The sequence below is a fragment of the Molossus molossus genome, unplaced genomic scaffold (assembly GCF_014108415.1).
Source record: "Molossus molossus isolate mMolMol1 unplaced genomic scaffold, mMolMol1.p scaffold_m16_p_6, whole genome shotgun sequence".
Classification (NCBI taxonomy): domain Eukaryota; kingdom Metazoa; phylum Chordata; class Mammalia; order Chiroptera; family Molossidae; genus Molossus; species Molossus molossus.
Window position 1 is genome coordinate 8999822 of NW_023425399.1, and position 10003 is coordinate 9009824.

Genomic DNA, 10003 nt, shown 5'->3' on the forward strand with positions numbered 1-10003 from the left:
CAAATAACCATGGCCTCGACTTCCTGTATGACAAGCTGGCATGTGTCTAGTTTATGACAGACGCCTGGCAGTTACTGAACATTCCTCGTGACAGGCAGAGTGACAAAGGGCTTTACTTGTATTTTCTGCTGCTTCTACTCTTACTTGCTTTTTTTAAATGTTCACCCGAGGATATTTTTCTATTTATCTTCAGATAGAGTGGAAGGGAGAGAAGGGGAGAGAGAGAAATATTGACATGAGAGGGACACATCGATTGGTTGCCTCCCGTACGACCCCTACCAGGACCAGGGACAAACCGCAATCGAGCTACGTGCCCTTGGTCAGAATCAAATCCGCAGTTCTTTGGTCCATGGGCTGACACTCTACCGCTGAGACACACCGACCAGGGCCTCTTACTTGCTTGTTAAGCATTCATTATATCATGCTATTCTCTTGCTCTGAAGTATCCCATGGCTCCCCATCTTATTGTGAACTAAAAACAAACTCCCCTGAGTGCTCTGCAGGCCCTCTTTGGTCTGCTTTCTGCCCTGCAGGGGTCTCTGACCTTCTCTTGTACCTTTTTCACTGGACCCCAACTCACTGGGCTCCAGGCTCTGCTCCCTGATCTGCTCCTTGAACGTGCCAAACTTGTCTCCACCTCAGGGCCTTTGGTTTTTGTTGTTGTTTTCACATTTTAGTCAATCACTTCATTGAACAAATCCTTACGTGGATCTGTGGATGTTTAAAAGTTATCGGTATGAGGGTTGTGCCCTTGATCTTCCACACGTCCCCTGGACAGTAAACAAACATCAAGTCACATGTCGGTGTCCAGGGAGGCACCGTGCACCAGGCTGTACAAGGAGCAGGCTAAGCACACTGACATCAGTAGTTGGGTGTGTCTTTTGTTTTACATAAATAAGTCCTTCCCGAACCCTTATACCCGGAGAGGCCCTAGCAGGGCTGTCCTATAAAAACACAAAGTAAACACAGACATCATTTGAGATGCTCTTTTCATTTAAAGGAAGCACTTTATGGCTTCTTTTTGATATATCTGAATTACGGTGCTAGCATTATCACTCTGGTGAATCAACAGCCCGATGAAGAGATACGTAAGCAAGGTCCCAAACAAAGGAGCTCCGTCCGCGTGCAGCTTGGGGCGTGGCACGGTGGGCACCTAGAAGCGCGCCAGTTCCCCAGTGTGGAAGCCCTCCGAAAAAAGGCCCTTCACATATACTGATCTTTCATCTGCCTTGTCCTAGATATTTACATAGCTGCCTCCTAGTCATAAATCAGGGGTCATTACAAATGTCACACCTCCCTGGAGCCTTCAGAAACCACCCTGTTCACTTGCCCAACCAGCTACTACTTCTTCCAACATTTTACTTCCTTGTCCTCACTGCACATATCATGTGAAATTATCCCATTTCTTTCCCTTTTTAAAATGTTTAAAAAATTAACCCTGGCCAGTTTGGCTCAGCAGTTGAGCGTCAGCCTGCGGACCAGAGAGTCCCGGGTTCGGTTCCCGCTCGGGGCACGTACCACAAAAAAAAAAGTTTGAAAAACTATTATTGAGATGTAATTCATATAGCACAGACTTCATCATTTAAAAAGTGTCCAATTCAATGGCTTTTATTATGTTTACAACCATCACCACTGTCTGTGTTCCAAACATTTCCATCACCCAAAGTGTCAATCATTGATCTACTTTCTGTCTCTCTGGATTTGCCTATTCTGAACATTTCCTATAAATGGAATCATATATGTGGCATTTTGGGTGTGGCTTCTTTTATGTAGCAGAATATTCTGAGTTTGTTTTTTAATTTACCTCCTTATTATCTGTCATCCCCTTTAGACTCTCAGGAACTCTAACACCTGTAATAGTGTCCAGTATAAGTCATGAAATACGGATTAAGCACCTATTATGTGCTATGTATGCAGTAACACAAAAGACCCTCTCCAAAGAAACTCTCTGCTCCTCAGTGATCTCCAAGGCTCCCCTTGTACACCCCGAAGGTGCTGGTTTGGGGAAATCTCCCTTATCCTGGCCCAGCAGACATGATCCAGCTTTCTGTAGAAAGGGACACCTCACACCAGCACAGGGGCCCCGAACAAAACTGAAGTCCTGCTGAGCACCTGTTTCTAAGGGATTTCCCGGTTTCTTTGGTTCTTATTCAAGACAAATCTGTGGGATATTTAGATGATTCTCTTAAATAAAAAACGCAAGAAGCCATGGGACAAGGCATGCGGGAGGCCTCTAATGGCAGAGAACAGCCTCTACCGCCAACAAGCAAGGGAACTGGGGCCTCAGTCCTACCACTGCAAGGAGCGAATTCTGCCCGCCGCCTGGAACGGGCCTGGACGTGGAATCACCCGCACCTCCAGGCGAGGACACAGACAGGCTGCCATCTTGACTTCAGCCTGGGAGACCCCGAGCATAGAACAGGGCAGAGCCTGCGTGGACTTAGGCCATAAGAACTCCAATCTGGACGTAGTTTAAAAGAAGAAGAAAAGATACTCACTTTGCTCCTTTCAGTTCCCAGCTGAAAGCAGGCTTTGAGGCCTGGCAGGCTGGGTGGCTTCTGTGGGCCACCGGTCAGGCAGAACATGGGTTAAGAGTCAGACACCGTGGCCCTGGCCAGTTTGGCTCAGTAGTTAGACTCTAACCATTAGAGCATCAGCCCACAGACCAGAGAGTCCTGGGTTCGGTTCCTGCTAAAGGCACGTACCTCAGTTGCAGTTTGTCCCCGGCCCTGGTTGGGGTCGTGTGGGTGGCAACCAGTCCAAGTGTCTTTCTCACATGGATGTTTCTCTCTCTCTCCTCTCCCTCCCGCTCTATCTGAAGATAAATGTAAAAATGTCCTCCGGTGAGGATAAAAAAAAAAAAGAATCAGACACTGGCCAAATATTCAGGGTTTGAATCCCAGCACTGCTCCTTACCGCCTTTGTCATCTTGGGCAAGATTCCCAAGTAAGTATTTCAGAGTGTTATTTTTGGACTGAATTGAACTTATATTCATGAATTCTTAGAAGCATGACAGGCACGTGATAAGTACTTTATGGATATTTCGAAAATTAAAGTAACTCCCCCAGATGATGTATACGTGCATAATGGCTCCAAGTGTGCTGTGCCCCTTTATTGATTCTCCTGGGTTAGAAACACTGGTTGTGGTGTCTCTAACCAGTTTTCTTACCTCATTTAAAGACCAAAAGGGAAATCCCCCTCTGTTTATGAATAGGGGAAACTTGCAAAAATCCTAATTATCCATTAATATGAAAGTAAATGCAGATACTAAAAATGATTATTCTTATCTGTGGATATTGTCTTAGTAAAGGGCCTGTGCCCCGCCCTGGCAATGTAGTGTAGTGGTTAAGGTCATGGGCCTTGAAGCCAGGCTAACCTCTGTCTGAATCCCAGCTTAACCACCTCTATAGCTGTGTGACCTTGGCTAAGTCATTTAACCTCTCTGTGTCTCAGTTTTCCCATCTGCAAAATGAGTTAGTAATATAACTTATCACACAGAACTATTGTTAGGCTAAAATTAGTAAACAGAGAGCAACAAGCATATGATTATAAGTTCTTAATAAACCTTAGCTATTACTGTTGAATTTTTAAAAAGCACAAATATGCCTTAGGATTTAAATAATGTCGATGCCATGAAAAAAACCTATGAAATAATTTATAAAATGCTCTAAAACTATGGTTGTTTTTTACTCTCTTTATATTTTTCTGTATTGTCTGAAAAGAAAATTTATTATACTAAATCAATACTATTTTTGTAATTAGAAAAAATTAAAGTTAATTCTATTTGAGGGTGGGAGCCTAATAAACAACTCCATCCTCAATGAACTGTTTGCCTGTCCTCAGCTGTGTGTGTTTGAGGACTGTTTTTGCCTGGGAAATTCTTGTTAGAGCACAAAGTCACCTGTGTTTGCTCAAGTCCTCTCCCTGCGAATCAGGACGAGCCTGTTAAAGCTGGGTGGGTTCTTCTTCCCCTTGCCCTACTCTACGCTGCAGGAAAAGAAGTACTGATCCACCCATCCCCTGGTTCATGTGGCTGTTTATTTCACACACAGTCATTCAGTAAGGTCTGGGAAACAAACACGGCCCATCCGACCAGTACAATTCCATGCCTTCATCTCAAACGTAGAGGGAGATTCATATTTTTACCCTAGAAAGATGTTTGTGATCACAACACTTCGTTAAAACAAACAAACCAACAACATACAGAACGATATTGATTCAAAAAATACGTATTGAATACTTAACCATTCTGTTCGAGAGCCTGGAGACACAGCAATGATAAGCGGAGAAAAACCCCTGGTCTCGTAGAGCTGACATTCTGGGAGAAGAGACGGTGCAGAAGAAACAAAATAACCTAATTTAGATAGTGAAACACGCTATGGTACAAGAGATGGGATGGAGGCCGAGCGACGTAGATGGGGTGGTCATAGAAGGCCTGTGCAGAAAGTGACATTTGAAGACGTACAGTGTGATTCCAGTTTTGTAAAAAGACTTCTTTCTGTGTGTGTATGTCTATTTATTATAAACTAAGAAAAAGGAATTCTCACCAGACTATTTGTGCTTTTTTTTTTTTTTTTTTTTTTTTTGGTTTTATGGTTTTTATTGATTTTAGAGAGAGAAGAAGGGAGAGGGAGAGGGAGAAAGAAACATCAATGTAAGACAGATACATTGATGTACACATTCACATACACACCGCAACCGGGGATCAAACCCACAACCTGGGTATGTGCTCTGACTAGGAATCAAACCGGCAACCTTTTGGTGCACTTGACAATGCTCAACCAACTGAGCCACACCGGCCAGACGGTGCTTTTAACTCAGTATACTTCTGGAATTCTGTTCTATGCATTGGCCTGGGCAAAATTCTTAGGAAACCAAGCTGATTTGGGTAGGCATGGTCCTGCCCTCAGAGGACTGCCTCCTTCTCCGATTCCCCACTCAGCCAAGCTAGGCTGGACTCTGAACTCCTCATTGCAAGTAACAGAAACTTAAAGTAATCTAAACAAAATTAGGTCACAGAAGGAAAAGTCTAGTGGTATAACTCATTCAGGCATGGCTGGATCCAGGAGCTAAACAGTGTTGACAGGCCTTTGTCCCTTTCAATCTCCTATTTCTGCTTTCCCTTCTGTTGGCCTCATTCTCAGGCAGGCTTTTCCCATGTGGTCACCAAGATGGTCTCCAGCAGCTCCCAGCTTCTGTCCTTGTAGCTGAGAGAGAAGGGAGAAGAGAGGAGAGAGAGAGGATAGAGCGTCCCTTTTCTTGGGAAGATCAGCAAAGTTCTAGAGCTGCCAGTCATTGGTCCAGTGTGGATCGCATGCTTCCCCTGAACCAATCACATTGGCCTGAGGGATTTGGAAATTCAGGTAAGGATAATGCATCCACTCCTGGAGCCAGAAGGGAGAGTCTCCCTCACTTGAACTGCATCTACTGAGGAGAGGGAGAGGCCATCAAATCCAACTGGAAAGCTAAAAAAAGAAAAAAGCACAATTAGCACAGATTGAACATTAACTATTTGCCACTCAACAATGACAGGAGATAGGAATACTTGTTTCCATTTTTACAGAGTACAAATGAAGGTCAGCAACGTTTGTAAGGCGAGGCAGCTAAGAAGTGGAGAAACTGTTAATTGAAGTCTCTCTGATGCCAAAGCCCCCCAAAGATGATGACCATGTTAATAATTATAGTAACAAGAGCTACTATTTGTTGAGTACCTACTGTGTGCTAAGCTTTGTAAGCATCATCTCATTTCATCTCCCCTGCAACCCTTGAGGCAGGTGCAGTGGACAGCGTAGTTGACTCCTTAACATCCTTTCCAGCCCAGCCATAGGCCTGGGACCCAATTAGTCTAAGCCAATCATAGAAATTGCATCCCCTTGCCAGAGATTGGTTCAGGAATGGGTATGTATCCCACATCCAGCCAATGACAAGTGAGGAGATGGTTGCCAGGAAAGTTCTTCCTCCCTCTTCCAGGAGAGGGTCTGGAAGTGACACTATTTGCATACGGGACATGAAAGAGGACGCCTGTAGCCCTGATAGCTCTTGGCAGTCATCCTATGATCACAAGGAGAACCAGCCTCAGGATGAAACCAACACTGTGGATAGCAGAACAGAAATAGAAAGAACCTGGGGCCTTGATGATGTCATAAGGCTGCTACATCTACCACTGTCCCAAGTGGGAGGCAGGATGGCTTATTCCAGTTAAGCCAGTTTGGATTTTATTAGCTCTCTTCTTTCTAGTAAAAGGTATTCTAATGGATTCAGTATGGATTTTTTTTTTTTTTTTTTGGTATGTGCCCCTAGCAGGAATCGAACCTGGGACTCTCTGGTCCGCAGGCCGACGCTCCAACCGCTGAGCCAAACCGGCCAGGGCTGTATGGATTTTTTTAATCTTCATTTCACAGATGGGGAAACTAAGGCTAAGAGAGTCCAAGTGAGTTGCCTAAAGTCACACAGCAAACAGAGCTTTAATCCAGGGTTTGTTTGATTTCATACTCATCACACAGTACAGTTCCCGCACAGTAGTAACCTTTCTTCTGTTACATGCCATTTAAGCACCATGAAAATGAATCCTTATAACTACCCTTTGAAGTAAGTGCTTTTATTATCCCCATTTTGTAGATCACAAACACCCATAGGGGAGGTGTTTAGCAGAGAAGATTTTGGATCTGAGGATTGCTTACGGGTTGATGATTCATACATAGCCAAGGGCAGGCAAGGGGGTGGGGAGTAAGGAATTCCTGGAGGTTACAAAAGGCCAGGATCCTATTTCAATCCTGCTGAAGTGTTGAGCCAGGAAGATTGGCAAATAGAGCCCCAGAAATGTACTTGTCCTCTCTAAGGATTTGCTTTTACTTAATTTTTATTATTATTATTATTATTATTTTGCTCTTACTTAATTTCAAATTTGAGTAAGAAAAAAAATTCATGTAGGGAATACATCACCATTTTAGAAAAAAGTTGGAAATACATTCATGTAATAAGATAACGTAATTCAGAACTCTTACCGATACTTTAGTTGCATAATTGTTGGCAATTATGCTCAATAGTTTTGTGCCTCTGTTTCCTCTGAACAAAGTCGTAGAAAAGCCTCTGAGGAGGTGGCATTTGAGCCGAGGCCCGAAGGATGAGACAGAGCGGTCTTGGCAGAGTTCCAGGCAGAGGGAACGGCACATGCAAAGGCCTGAGGTTGGAGCGAAGCTGGCTGAGTGAAGGGACGGGAGAATGGCCAGTGGGATTCATGAGAAACAAGGGAGTGGGGAGTTGAAGGAGATGAAGTCAGTGAGATAGTCTGGAGTCAGATCACAGAGGGAGAAATGGGTTTGAGGCCAAGGAGCTGCTCATGTGCCCCGGTGATAGGCCAGTAATATATGCAGGTTCATTATGTTATTTTATTTTTTTGTTAATCTTCACTTGAGGATATTTTTCCATTGATTTTTAGATAGAGTGGAAGGGAGGGAGGAGGAGGGAGGGGGAGAGAGAGAGAGAGAGCGAGAACATCAATGTGAGAGAGACACATTGATTGGTTCCCTCCCTCCTGACTCCAACCAGGGCCGGGGGAATCAAACCTGCAACCCAGGTGTATGCCCTCAACTGGGAATTGAACCTGAGACCCTTTGGTCCGAGGGCCAACGCTCTAACCACTAAGCCAAACTAGCCAGGGCCATATACGCAGGTTTATTAATCAGCATCAGGTTTCTGAGAGGAAGACAGGGTGAGAGACATGGCCAGTTCAGTCTGGTATATTTCCACCAAGCACCCACACTGTGCCAGGCCCTGCCCGGCGTTCTGACCTCCAGAGCATTTACTTTGAAGATCAGAAATTTAGGGGCAGCCAAGGCTACAAAGAGGCATTTTTCCCAAGAGGACACCTGACTAGTCAACAAATGGATGGAAAGATCCTCAAGGTCCCTCCAAAGCAGGGTAATCTAGTTGGTTCAAACACTTAGAGATGTTTCACAGCCAAAGACTGACAGCAATTTGAAAATCAGAAAATACCAACGTGTAGAAGGGTGGTTCATAGCTCAGGCTGTGGAAGCAGCCCCTGAGTTCATAGCACACTCTGCCTCTCCTGAGTGATTCGAGGCTAGTTACTTCACCTCTCTGTGCCTCCATTTCTCTATCTTCCCGTTCCCGCTGCTTTTATCCCCAAGGAGTAACGTCACAGGTCCTGGATAGGTACTGGGTACTGTTCTTTTAAAGGTCAGGGATAGAAAGACGATGTGGAATGTCTTATCACTGGCAGGACAGAACACGGAGGCCTTACGGATGAAATAGACACCGAGGAAGGAACTGGGGCTAACGCCCGGGGTGGGCAGGGGAGCTGGCTGGAGCCCTGCAATGAATGGGTTCAGGGAAACATTGATGTATGAGAAGGAGGCAGCAGGCAGGGTGGATCCCTGAGCCGTCCCAGGGCCAGACAAGGGGGGGGGGGTGTTCTCCCATTGGGTCCCTTTCTGCCATGTACATCAGTAGGTCAGTGCTTGCATTGTTTACCAGCTGAAAAGTAGGTGAGAAAAATATAAGCATGAAGCGAATATTTTCAAAGAATGCTTGCCAGGAAGCACTGGTGGGGGAATCTGGAAGTGAGACAGGGAAGAAAAAGAAGCCAATAGAATGTGGGTTGCTGAGCAGGTTTCCCTCTGGGTAACTAAGCCTCAGCCCACCATAGAACTCCAGGACCCAGAGTAAAACACCCCTCGGAATTGTCCACCCAATTGAAGGGGTAGGGGTATGTATCCATCAACTTCTGTCACTTATTGGTTAAGGGCTGTTCCTAGGCAAGTGTGAAACCCCCCTCCTCAGCATTCTCCAGGGATGGATGAGTAACAACGTGGAAGGAGCCCAGGCCCCACCCTGTGGAGCCACGCCACCCTGGCTTCTCCATCGCTGCAGAGACAGCCTTGTTCACGTGGTCCAGGATGGCTCCCCGACACCGTGTCTGTTATTCCAGCCAGCAGGAAGGGAACAGAGAAAGAAACAGCATTGCCCATTCTCTGTGAGGGGCAGGACCCAGAAGTGGTGGGGGCCTGTGGATCACGAGGGAAGAGGTTTCCATTGCTTATAACTTAGTCACATGGCTCCAGCTGGCTGCAAAGAAGCCTGGGATACGTGGTGAAGTCATGGGAAGCTGTGTTTCCAGCTAAAAATCATGTGTTCTCTTCCTAGGAGAGGGAGGGCAGGAACTGATATTGGGGGGGAATCATTTGTAATCTTTGCCCAAAGCATCTGACTCAAAGTAGCCCTACAAAAAATAAGTGCTATTTTTGTCACCTCTTCTTTGAAAAGCCCTGTAGGTATATTTGAAAGATGCACTAAACTCCCGGGTACTGATCCCACCCTACATTTGACTTTGGAGTCAATGCAGTAGGTTTCAAATCTTTATTTTCATGCCTTTCTAAGCTATGTGACCTTGGATAAACTACTTAACCTCTCTGAGTCATCTGTCAAGCAGGGATGAATGTATATTACTCATACAAGGACTGGGAAAATAAAAGAAAACAATGAACATAAACCTCAAGCGCAATGTCCAGCCCAAAGAGATAACCAATAAAGGGTCATTGTATTGATAAAAATTGTGTCTGGTGGGTAAGAACATGAGCTCAGAGATCAGACAGATCTGGGGTCAAATACAGAATGTCCTATTTCCTAGCTGGGCAAATTATTTAACCTCTCTGCACCTCAGTCTCCTCATCTGTGAAATGGGATCAATAACAGGCCCAACTCACTAAGTGGTTTTGAGGCTCTAAGGAATGGCTGGCACCTTGAAACCAGCCGAGCAAAGTGAGTTCTTCTTAGGTTCCTGTTCCCACTCTGAGCTTGTGGAGGAAGAAGCAGGGTTAAAAGGCACAAAACAGTGTTGTGCAAAGAAGTCATACATGAAGAATTAGTGCTGCATCACACCATTACACAAAGTTCACAACCAGAAAACTAGTCATTGGTCCTGGGAATCAGGGTAATGGTTACCACTGAGGGTGGTAGTGGAGACCGGAAGGGGGCTGCTAGG